The following is a 13,243-nucleotide window of genomic DNA, read 5'->3' as shown; positions in this document are numbered from 1 at the left end:
GACACACATACACAACTCACGCAAATGCAACCCACACACACAACTGCAGTCTCAGGCAACTGAAACCACACTGTGAGCAGCAGCACCAGTGCATCATGGGAGTGGTGACTGGTTGCGCATAAGTGGACAGTGAAGTGAAGTGCCTCAGGTTAGACAGAGGGCAGGGGGAGATGGGATGGAGTGTGGGAGGGGGGGGGGGGGGTGTAAGTAGTGCGAAAGGAGAGAAATAAAAAGACTGTGTGTGATAGTAGAATGATGGCTGTATTGTGATGGAATGATGGAATGGGAACAGGGAAGGAGGTGCATGAGTGAGGACAGGGACTAAAGAAAGTTGAGGCCAGGAGGTATACAGAAACATAGAATGAATTACAGGGAAAGTACTCACGTGCACAATTCAGAAAAGCCGGTGTTAATGGAAAGGATCCATATGGCACAGGCTGTGAAGGTCATTGAAGTGAAGCATATCATGTTTAGCAGCACGATCAGAAACAGGGAGGTCCATAAGTTTCTTGGCCACAGTTTGTCTAAACCCTGGTGGAGAATTAATTTAGTTGCTCCAGTCCTGTGTGGTACTGAGTTACGAGGGGAATGCTCCTCTGTGGCCAGATGGTGTGACTTGGTGGGTGGGAGGGAGTGGAGGAGGGGGGAGGGAGGTGAGAGACTGGAAAAATAAGGCACAGAAGATTTGTTTTTGTACAAACCCCTCATAACTATGTACCACCCAGGACTGGTGCAACTGAATTACATTCTCCACCAAGGCTTTGACTACCTCTTCTCTTACCCTGAAATGACAAATGTCCTGCCCACTATCCTCGCCACTCCTCCCACAGTGGTATTCCACCACCCACCAAACCCACACAATATACTTGTCCATCCTTGCACAGCCCCTGCTCCCAATCCCTTACGTCACGGCTCATACCCTTTAATAGACGTAGATGCAACACCTATCTCATATATCCTCCCTCCACCACCTATTCCAGACACACTAACATCACCTATCCCATCAAAGGCAGGGCTTCCTGTGAAACCAGTCATGTGATCTACAAGCTAAGCTGCAACTACTGTGCTGCATTCTATGTAGGCAAGACAACCAACAAGCTGTCTGTCCGCATGAGTAGCCACTGACAAACCGTGTACAAGAAATAAGTGGACATTATTAAATATTCACACTGCAAACTTACAAACTATAATTTAAAAACAGAAAATCCTGCTGCTAAACATAATATCCATCACTTCACTGTCTGCTTCACAGCCCATGCCATATGGATCCTTCCCACTAACAGCATTTCTTCTGAATTGCACAGGTGGGAACTTTCCCTGCAATACATCCTATGTTCCCGTATCCCTCCTGGCCTCAACACTTGTAATTCACTGTCCTCACAAATCCAGCCCCTTTCCTGTTCCCATTCCAGCACTACACAGCTGTCATTCTACCACCACACACAGTCTTCTTATTTCACTCCTTTTTCGCTACTCCTCCCCCTCCCCCCCCCCCCCCCCCCCCCACACTCGCAACTACCCCAACCCTCCCCTGCCTTCTATCTAACCTACAGCACTTTACTTTCTGCCACCCCCAACTTACTGTACTTCCGTCTCCCAGCACTAGCCACCTCCTTAACCCCCCCCTCCCCCCCCAGTTGACAGTTGACAGCCACGTCCTGCACTGGTGCTGCTCCTCGGAGTGTGGTTTCAGCTGCCTGAGACTGCAGTCATGTGTGTGAGCTGCATTTGTGTGTGTGTGTGTGTGTGTGTGTGTGTGTGTGTGTGTGTGTGTGTGTGTGTGTGTGTGTGTCCCACGTATGTTCCCATATTCCTCTGGGCCTCAACACTTGTCATGCACTGTCGTCCTCACCCATCCAGTCCCTTCCCTGTTCCCATTCCGTGTGTGTGTGTGTGTGTGTGTGTGTGTGTGTGTGTGTGTGTGTGTGTGTGTGTGTGTATCTATTGCTGACGAAGGCCTTAATGGCCAAAAGCTTTAATTGTGAGAGCCTTTCTGTTGTGCCTGTCTGCGAGTCATCATCTCTGTTATAAGGTGAGTAGCAACTTTCTTTCTCATAATATTGTTACATTCCATCCTGGATTTTCCATTGTTAAATTATAGTTTGCAAGTTGGCAGTGTGAATATTTGATAATGTAGATGACCAGTAGAAACAGTTTAAGGCTCAAGTGGCACAAGCAGCCATTTATTTGGAGTTTCAAACTGAGAGGTGCACCAGTGTCACCCAAGAGCAAAAATAATATACAGCATGAGTCATGTTGAATAGCAAAGACTGACATGAGTAAAAGTATACAATAATAAAAGGGGCATTCAATAAGCAATGCAACACATTTTTTTACTTTTAGTCAGTGTTCCAATCATAATGTTATTCTCTACCCTTTTGGCCACAAAACCCTATTTTTCAACATAATCTCCATTCAGTGCTAAGGTCTTTTGCTACCTTACTGGGAAAGCCTGTCTGCCTGAATTGTACACTCTGTTGGTCAACGTTGGAGTCAGTGTCTTGCCGCATCAATAACCTCCCCATCATCCACATAATGCTTCCTGCAGAGTGCATCCATCATTGGCCCAAACAGATACAAATCAGAATGTGTGAGATCCAAACTTTAGAGTCAATGAGGACAGAAGTTTTGTGACCTCCACTAATTCAATACGTAGGAGTCAGTGTCTTGCCACATCAATAACCTCCCCATCATCCACATAATGCTTCCTGCAGAGTGCATCCATCATTGGCCCAAACAGATAGAAATCAGAATGTGTGAGATCCAAACTTTAGAGTCAATGAGGACAGAAGTTTTGTGACCTCCATTAATTCAATACGTAGGAGATTGGGCAGGTGTGTTCAACCTTGATGTAATAATGTCAGACACATTCCCCAATCACTCACCATGATTTTGTTCACTGCCTTGTCTCTGTAGACATACTGCAAGTGCCTATGAACATCTATGATGATCTGGTTTTCTGCCAAAAGATGTTTACAGATAGTTCTACACTTGGAATGCACCTCTATTACATAATCCATTTTGAAGGCATCTGTAGACCATCATACACTATAAGTGCTGAAGCTGGAATATCCCATGATGTTCCACACAAAATTTGGCATTTTTTCCATCCGGAACTGGCTGAGAAAAAAATGTATTGCATTACTCATTGAATGCGCCTCATAGAAGCAAAAATGTACACATGGTTCTGCACTCAGTTTGATTCGACACAGTTTGGAATGTATGGCTTTGAGACACCACTGACTTCTTTATCAAATATTGTCCATCAAGTGCTGCTTATCTTATCTATCTTTCACCTCATTGGTGTGTTAACTGCAATCTTATACAAGCAGGATTATGTTCCATTGTCCCATTATGCTCATAAAACATTCATCAACATTACACAAGGTAGTGTAGGCTATGAGTGACAACTGGGTCCAAGTAGATGCAAACTTAATCAAAATGTTTACCACTCAAAAACAATTGTACTGACTAAGACAATGTTTCATACTGAAGTCTATGGCATCTCCTAACTTCACATTCACAATTATCTCAAAATAGCTCATTTGCTGACCCCTGTTTGCTGAAAAAAATTTCTTATCTTCCTATATACTTTCACATGTGCCAGGTTTTTCTATTAATTGCGATCCATCCTGCGTATATAATAACAATATTTTTAGTATTTTGTCTACAGACTAATAAATAGTAAATGTAGTGCATCTCACAGTTTGCTGCAAATTTTTCATTTGACCATTTCAGTGATGGGCATGTCAGTTTAAATTGATGCTGTTGCTGGTAAGTGAACCTAGGCCCAATGCACCATTCTCTTTGTATCACATATTAGTGGCATATATAAAAATTTTGATCCTGTTTATCAATTTTCAGTTTATTTCATTGTTAATTTCCTAAAATGTAACTACTTACTTGTGTGTTTTTTATCACATCTAACAAACAGCTTATGCTGTAAACAATGTATTTTTAATATGCTATTATAAAGTTAGAGAACTTTTTAAAAATATTTCTCCCCTTTTCCTAATGTATAGTTAAGTAATTTATAAATTGTAGTAAACAGAATGTCCCAGAGAGCCACCACACTTTCATCTAACTAAAACTTTCAGGCATGGGAGACAACCATCTTCCTCTAATTCCATAGTAAATTGAATGTTCTCATGAATGGAGTTCAGATGATGTAAAAACTCCATTATTTTCTCCATTAACTTATCTTGTCCATGGGGCCCCTCTACAGAAGTGTCATCCAGTTACCTCCAAGAAATGCTGATTCAAGTGCTTTTTCCTTAAAATCCTGAATAAACCAGAAGAGACAATGGGCTGTCCATGGTGACTCCATCAGTCTGTTCAAAATGTTCTTGGTTAAACATTAAACAGGTTGAGGAAAGAGCATGCCAAAATAAAGCAGTGATGTCCAACTGAAACTGTTTACCAATTAGTGTCAAGGAATCAGCAAGAGGTACTTTTATGAAAAGAGATTGCAGTAGCCACCAGAAAGATCGCGGGAGGGGCACATCGGTACTGCATGTCACAGACAGTAGTTGCCACAAGTAAAGTCCTGCCCACCAGAGGGCACACAAAAATTGGGCCACACCCTCTGCTGGTGAAACAACAACAACTCAGGCAGCACGGGCCATGCCCAGCCAGTTCACATTGGGCATGCCTAACAGGCAGTTGCCGGTCTACACTAGGTGAAGTGCGACGGAAACGTGAATTGTGTTACTACAGAGATACTACATCAAAACTCACCAAGAGATACAAACAACTTAGATGGAGAGCCCACAGTCTGTTGCTAAAATTGGCAGAGTTCTCTATATGATGTGGACATTTGCCAAACAATGATCTCAGCAAGAAAGCAAGATCTTTGGCCAAATCATCTATGGGGACATAAGTGTTACTCCCTACAGGCTGTAAAGGAAGACCTCCTTTGTGCACCTTAGGAACATTCAGTCTTAGTAGTATGCTGGAGGTGATGAAGAAGAATTCAAGAGTGTACATGTCTGTCACTGTACACATGTTATAGGCTTGTGGTCAGTCTTCCTGTACATCACTAAAAAGGCCATACGTCTTCTCCAAATACATGCTCTTCCGACATGCTCTTTCCTGAACCTATTTTGTATTTAATGACCAATATTTTGAACAGATGTACGGCATAACTGTGGACAGGCCCTTGTCTCTATTGAGGATTTTGAGAAAAGAGCACTTGAATCAGTATTTTAAATCAAATGTTTTTTGGAAGTATGTGCATGACACTTTCATAGCGTGGCCCCATGCGGAAGATTAGTTCATGGGAACATTCAATTTACTATGGAATTAGAGAAACATGGTTGTCTCCCATTCCTGGATGTTTTGGTTAGACAGAAGAGTGATGGCTCTTTGGGACATTCTCTTTACCATAAGCCCACTCACACTGATCGATACTTGCACTCTACAAGTCGCCATCACTCATCCTAGACCATTAGTGTGCTTAAAACCCTTGTCCACGGAGTCCATACAATGCCAAATGCAGATACGTCACCTAAAGAGCTTGCACATTTAAGAACAGTATTCAGAGACAATGGATACTCAACCTGGAAAATTAACAGGGCATTCTCTGCTAAAACATTCTCAGCTACAACCAAGAACTGGGAAGTGGATGAAGAGGAGAACACATCAGCAAAGTCCCTTTGGAAATATTTTCTTCAAAACAGCAAGAATCCTTAGTCATTTTCAGGTGAAAGTGATTTTCCATCCACAGAGTAAGATTTCAGACCTGCTGCAATCAGTGAAGGATAATTTGTTATTGTGGAAGGCATAAATTTACATAATACCTGGCTGTTGTGATACAACCTATACAGGACAAACAACACCCACAGTGGAAGAACATTGCACAGAACATAAATGTTGCACTCACCTTCTGCAACCCATCAAGTCTGAAGCTGCAGTACATTGTATCTACGATGATCATTCAATGGAGCATGAGAAAACATTAATTTTGGCCACAGCAACATCTATTTTGGACTCCATTATGAAAGAATCTGTTGAAATACACATTGCAGAAGATCTAATGAACCATGACAGTGGCTATCAGCTGGATAATACATGGAATCCCATCATCTTTGAGATTTGATCCAGACAAAGGTACCAGAATACTCTGATGACTGTGGGGAGTGGCAATGCTGAAGACAGCTGTAGCAATGGCAATCTGTCTTTTTCTACATTCATGATATGGGTTATTTTTGCAGCAGTAGTTATTAAAATATTCAGTCATCTAAATGCTGATCTCAGAATTGTTGAAATTCTGAGGAAATATGTCACACAATCAAAAACCACTATGCACTTTGAATGAATGTGTTGACAGTAAAGGAGCAAATTGGACTGTCTAATTCTAAATAATGCACTACTATATGAATTTAATTATTATTTAGTGAACATGTGCTCGTAAAAACATTTCTAAATGTTATTAAGTATGATACATCAATGAGTAAAAGAGAGTGGTACACCTGCCTAATATTGTACAGGGCCCCCATGAACGTGTAGAAGTGCCACATCACAATGTGGCATGGACTCGACTAATGTATGAAGTCATGCTGGAGGCAACTGACACCATGAATCGTGCAGGGGTCTCCATAAATCTGTAATAGTATGAGGGGTGGAGATCTCTTCTGAACAGCATGTTGCAAGGCATCCCAAATATTCTCAATAATGTTCATGTCTGGGGAGCTTGTTGGCTAGCAAAAGTGTTTAAACTCAGAATAGTGTTCCTGGAGCCACTCTGTAGCAATTATGGACGTGTCAGGTGTCACATTGTACTGCTGGAACTGCCCCAGTCTGTCAGAATGCACAATGCACATGTACAAATGCAGGTGATCAGACGTGATGCTTACGTACAAGTCACCTGTCAGAGTCATATCTAGATGTATCAGGGGTCCCATATCACTCCAACAGCACAAGCCCCACACCATTATAGAGCCTCCACCAGCTTGGACAATCCCATGCTGACATGACATGCAGGGTCCATGGATTCATGAAGTTGTCTCCATACCCACTCACATCCATCCATCTGCTCGATACAATTTGAAATGAGACTCATCTGACCAGGCAACATGTTTCCAGTCATCAACAGATCAATGTCAATGATGACAGGCCTAGGCAAGGTGTAAAGCTTTATCATCAAGGGCACACGAGTGGGCCTTCAGCTCCAAAAGCACATCTCGATGATGTTTCATTGAATGGCTCACACATTGACACTTTTTGATGGCCCAGCATTGAAATATGCAGCAATCTATGGTAGGGTTGCAAATCTGTCATGCTGAACAATTCTCTTCAGTCATCACTGGTCCCATTCTTGCAGGATCTTTTTCCAGCTGCAGTGATGTCAGAGATTTTGATGTCTTATGGGATTCCTGATATTCACAGTACACTCATGAAATGAGTGGAGATGCTGTGTCCCATTGCTTGTGCACTGTGTATAACACCATGTTCGAACGCACTTAAATCTTGATGACCAGCAATCTAACAACTGTGCCAAACACTTGTTGTCTTATATAGGCATTTCTTACCTGCCGGCCGCTGGTGGCCGAGCGGTTCTAGGCATTTAAGTCTGGAACCGCACAGCCGCTACGGTTGCAGGTTTGAATCCTGCCATGGGCATGAATGTGTGTGATGTCCTTAGTTTAGTTAGGTTTAAGTAGTTCTAAGTTCTAGGGGACTGATGACCTGAGATGTTAAGTCCCATAGTGCTCAGAGCCATTTGAGCCATTTCTTACTTCAGTGCCATATTCCGACTGTCTACCTGTTTGTGTGTTTGAATACGCATGCCTATATCAGTTTCTTTAGTGCTTCAGGTATTATAGTGATGCTGATTTGTTATTGTATTATAATGCTTTTGTAATCTCAACCTTGTTAACACTGACATGGTCTGTCCAGTAGCAACTGGTTAATATTGTAACCAGGGTAATATTAAGATGGTTTCAATAGAAATATATTACTAGTTGAACTGTGCAGAAAGAATGAAACTTTAAAGTTTCTGCAATTTTTTACTTTAATAATAATATTTTTTACTTTAATAATAATGGAATTTTTTAGTTCTACAATTTATAAATTACTTAACTTTACATTAGGAAAAGGGCAAAAATATTTTTAAAAAGTTCTCTAACTTTATAGTAGCATATTAAACATACATTGTTTACAGATGTGATAAAAACACACAAGTAAGTAGTTACATTTTAGGACATTAACCATGAAATAAACTGAAAATCGATAAATAGGATCAAAATTTTTATATGTGCAACTAACATGTGATACAAAGAGAAATGGTGCATTGGGCCTAGGTTCACTTACCAGCAATAGCACCAATTTAAACTGACCTCTCCATCACTGAAATGGTCAAATGAAAAACTTGCAACAAACTGTGAGACGAACTACATTTATTATTTTTAGTCTGTAGACAGAATACTAAAAATATTGTTATTATATACGCAGGATAGATCACAATTAATAGAAAAAACTGGCACATGTGAAAGTATATAGGAAGATAAGAAATTTTTTTTAGCAAACAGGGGTCAGCAAATGAGCTATTTTGAGATAATTGTGAATGTGAAATTAGGAGATGCCATAGACTTCAATATGAAACATTGTCTTAGTCAGTACAATTGTTTTTGAATGGTAAACATTTTGATTAAGTTTGCATCTACTTGGACCCAGTTTTCACTCATAACCTACACTACCTTGTGTAATGTTGATGAATGTTTTATGAGCATGATGGGACAATGGAACATAATCCTGCTTGTATAAGATTGCAGTTAACACACCAATAAGGTGAAAGATAGATAAGATAAGCAGCACTTGATGGACAATATTTGATAAAGAAGTCAGTGGTGTCTCAAAGCCTTACATTCCAAACTGCGTCGAATAAACCTGAGTGCAGAACCATGTGTACAAGTACATTTTTGCTTCTATGAGGCGCATTCAATGAGTAATGCAATACATTTTTTTCTCAGCCAGTTCCGGATGGAAAAAATGCCAAATTTTGTGTGGAACATCATGGGATATTCCAGCTTTAGCCCTTATAGTGTATGAAGGTCTATAGATGCCTTCAAAATGGATTATGTAATAGAGGTGCATTCCAAGTATAGAGATGTTCATAGACACTTGCAGTATGTCTATAGAGACAAGGCAGTGAACAAAATCATGGTGAGTGATTGGGGAATGTGTCTGACATTATTACATCAAGGTTGAACACACCTGCCCAATCTCCTATGTATTGAATTAGTGTGGTCACAAAACTTCTGTCCTCATTGACTCTATAGTTTGGATCTCACACATTCTGATTTCTATCTGTTTGGGCCACTGATGGATGCACTCTGCAGAAAGCATTATGTGGATGATGGGGAGGTTATTGATGCGGCAAGACACTGACTCCAACGTTGACCAACAGAGTGTACAATTCAGGCATACAGGCTTTCCCAGTAAGGTAGCAAAAGTTCTTAGCACTGAATGGAGATTATGTTGAAAAATAGGGTTTTGTAGCCAAAATAGTAAAGAATAACATTATGACTGGAACACTGAGTGAAAGTAACTTACTTCCAGAAAAAAAAAGTGTTGCATTGCTTACAGAATGCCCCTTTTATTATTGTATACTTTCACTCAAGTCAGTCTTTGCTATTCAACATGACTCATGCTGTATATTATTTTTGCTCTTGGGTGACACTGGTGCACCTCTCAGTTTGGCACCCCAAATAAATGGCTGCTTGTGTCACTTGAGGCTTAAACTGTTTCTACTGGTCATCTACATAATATTCACAGTGCAAACTTACAAACTACAATTTAACAATGGAAAATCCAGGATCGAATTTAACAATATTATGAGAAAGAAAGTTGCTACCCACCTTATAGCAGAGATGCTGACTCGCAGACAGGCACAACAGAAAGTAACTCACAGTTAAAGCTTTTGGCCATTAAGCCCTTTGTCAACAATAGATACACACACACACACACACACACACACACACACACACACACACACACACACAAATGCAGCTCACACACATGACTGCAGTCTCAGGCAGCTGAAACCACAGGATGTCAAGTGGGGTGGGGGGGGAGGGGGAGGGTGGAGGGGGGGAGGGGGGTGAATGAGGAGGCTGGGGCTAGGAGAGAGAAGTATAGTATGTTGGAGGTGGCAGACAGTGAAGTGCTGCAGGTTAGATGGAAGGTAGGGGACAGTTGGGGTCGTTGCGGGGGGAGGGGCGGGGTGGAGTGGGGGGTGGGGGGGGAGTAGCGGAAAACAAGAGAAATAAAGAGACTGTGTGTGGTGGTAGAATGACAGCTGTGTAGTGCTGGAATGGGAACAGGGAAGGGGCTGGATGGTTGAGGACAGTGAATGACAAGTGTTGAGGCCCAGAGGGATATGGGAACATATGTGATAACATACTATGTACTGCAGAGAAAGTTCCCACCTGTGCAAATCAGAAGAGCTGGTGTTAGTGGGAAGCACCCATATGGCACAGACTATGAAGCAGTTATTGAAGTGAAGTATATTATGTTTAGCAGCATGTTCAGCAACAGGGAGGTCCACTTATTTCTTGGACACGGATTGGCGGTGGCCACTCATGTGGACAGACAGCTTGTTGGTTGTCTTGCCTACATAGAATGCAGCACAGTAGTTGCGGCTTAGCTTGTAGATCACATGACCGGTTTCACAGGTAGCCCTGCCTCTGATGGGATAGGTGATGTTAGTGACCGGTCTGGAACAGGTGGTGGAGGGAGGATATATGAAACAGGTCTTGCATCTAGGTGTATTAAAGAGTATGAGCCATGACGTAAGGGATTGGGAGCTGGGGCTGTGCAAGGATGGACAAGTATATTGTGTGGGTTTGGTGGGTGGTGGAATACCACTGTGGGAGGAGTGGCGAGGATAGTGGGCAGGACATTTGTCATTTCAGGGTATGAGAAGGGGTAGTCAAAGCCTTGGTGGAGAGTGTAATTCAGTTGCACCAGTCCTGGGTGGTACATAGTTATGAGGGGTTTGTACAAAAACAAATCTTCTGTGCCTTATTTTTCCAGTCTCTCACCTCCCTCCCCCCTCCTCCACTCCCTCCCACCCACCAAGTCACACCATCTGGCCACAGAGGAGCATTCCCCTCGTAACTCAGTACCACACAGGACTGGAGCAACTGAATTAATTCTCCACCAGGGTTTCGACAAACTGTGGCCAAGAAACTTGTGGACCTCCCTGTTGCTGACCGTGCTGCTAAACATGATATGCTTCACTTCAATGACCTTCACAGCCTGTGCCATATGGATCCTTTCCATTAACACCGGCTTTTCTGAATTGTGCACGTGAGTACTTTCCCTGTAATTCATTCTATGTTTCTGTCTGTATACCTCCTGGCCTCAACTTTCATTAGTCCTTGTCCTCACTCATCCAGCCCCTTCTCTGTTCCCATTGCAGCACTATTCAGCCATCATTCTACCATCACACACCATCTTTTTATTTCTCTCCTTTCCCACTACTTACCCCCCACCCCACCCCACCCCACCCCACCTCCCCCTGCCCTCTGTCTAACCTGCAGCACTTCACTGTCCGCTACCCTCACCATACTATCCGTTCCCCTCCTCTCCCCAGGGTCTTACTTATCCGCAACCAGTCACCACTCCCATCACGCACTGGTGTGGCTGCTCGAAGTGTGGTTTCAGTTGCCTGAGACTGCAGTCGTGTGTGTGTGGGTTGCATTTGCATGAGTTGTGTATGTGTGTCTGCTGTTGATGAAGGCCTTAATGTCTGAAAGCTTTAATTGTGAGAGTCTTTTTTTTCTCAGTATCACCACTATATGGTGAGTAGCAACTTTCCTTCTCATAATATTGTTAAAAAATATAATGTAATTCTCAAAATCACAAAATGTCGTTGGACCAATCTATAAGTACACCTTCCCTTCCAAAAATTTGCAGTCTGTGCATGGCAACTATTTGAGTAACACATATATGTTTCTGTAAACAAATGAGCAACAGTATGAACTAAAATGTATCAAAGTTTGAGGCAAGCAACAAGTCAAGTAAGACCTATGCATAATGAATCCACAGTTAGCATTCAACATGATAAGATTGAAGCATAATGTGTGTATGTCAGTCTTGTAATCAGTTAATACCTTTATAAAATCTTTGTACTACTATAATTAATCTAACAGTTTGATGAAAGAATACTCTTAATTAGAATCATGTGAACAGGCTCACAGTATTTTCTTTTATGAAAGCCAGTGATTCACTGCATACAGTAATGTTTATTTCTGAATGCATAAGGCTAGTGTTTTATTGACTTTTGTATTGTGAACAAATGATCTCATTCTGGTAACATTGCCAAGGCTGTGGCTAAGCCATGTCTCCACAATATCCTTTCTTTCAGGAGTGCTAGTTCTGCAAGGTTCGCAGGAGTGCTTCTGTAAAGTTTGGAAGGTAGGAGACGAGATACTGGCAGAAGTAAAGATGGGGTGTGCATCGTGCTTGGGTATCTCAGTTGGTAGAGAACTTGCCCGCGATAGGCAAAGGTCCGGAGTTCGGGTCTCGGTCCAGCACACAGTTTTAATCTGCCAGGAAGTTTCAAGTCCATCCAATTTTTGTCTTGTATCATAGCTGTGTATTTTGTGATTTTGAGGGATGGGAGGTCTTTTTGTGTGTAGGTTTTGTTTCAAATACATTATACTTTCAAGGATATATATACAAGGAAAACGCAGGACCATCCTTTTTTGAAACAGTGGTCTACATGATTTGCAATTATGTACCAAGCGGGAAAGCGCCGGCAGACAGGCACATGAACAAAACACACAAACACACACACAGAATTACGAGCTTTCGCAACTGGCAGTTGCTTCCCTCTTTCCTGACGAAGCAACTGCCAGTTGCGAAAGCTCGTAATTCTGTGTGTGTGTTTGTGTGTTTTGTTCATGTGCCTGTCTGCCGGCGCTTTCCCGCTTGGTAAGTCTTGGAATCTTTGTTTTTAATATATTTTCCCCATGTGGAAATTTCTTTCTGTTTTATATATATATATATATATATATATATATATATATATATATATATATATATATATATATATAAAGAAACTTCCACATGGAAAAAATATATTAAAAACAAAGATTCCAAGACTTACCAAGCGGGAAAGCGCCGGCAGACAGGCACATGAACAAAACACACAAACACACACACAGAATTACTAGCTTTCACAACCGATGGTTGCTTCTTCAGGAAGGAGAGGGAAAGACGAAAGGATGTGGGTTTT

This window comes from Schistocerca gregaria, chromosome 7 (assembly GCF_023897955.1).
Source record: "Schistocerca gregaria isolate iqSchGreg1 chromosome 7, iqSchGreg1.2, whole genome shotgun sequence".
Lineage (NCBI taxonomy): Eukaryota > Metazoa > Arthropoda > Insecta > Orthoptera > Acrididae > Schistocerca > Schistocerca gregaria.
The sequence above is the reverse complement of the archived record's forward strand: the minus strand, read 5'-3'. Positions refer to the sequence as shown.